The sequence below is a fragment of the Antrostomus carolinensis genome, unplaced genomic scaffold (assembly GCF_000700745.2).
Source record: "Antrostomus carolinensis isolate BGI_N321 unplaced genomic scaffold, ASM70074v2 scaffold7786, whole genome shotgun sequence".
Lineage (NCBI taxonomy): Eukaryota > Metazoa > Chordata > Aves > Caprimulgiformes > Caprimulgidae > Antrostomus > Antrostomus carolinensis.
In genome coordinates, this window is record NW_010322440.1 from 540 (window position 1) to 903 (window position 364).

Here is a 364-nt window from a genome sequence, read left to right on the forward strand (position 1 = left end):
GGGTGTCCCTGCTGATGGCAGGGGGGTTGGAACTGGATGAGCTTTAAGGTCCCTTCCAACCCAAACCATTCTGTCATTCTATGATTCATGTAACTCAGTTCTGCAAAACTTTTAAAATCTCAGCTAACTTCTGCAAGGAAAAACCGCATCTGAAGCACTAAGAAAACCCAAGGCTCTGCCATCTCTGCTGTCAGTGAACTCCGTTTCCAAGTACAGCTGCATACATTAGCAGCCCATAATGAGCCTTGCGGAGAATAGCAGGTATATTTGGGGAACTCATGTCTGGATGGCGTCTCCATGCGACGCGGTGACCGTGATGCGCTCACTGTGTAGGTGTGTGCTGCACTTGGTGCAGCTTTACGTA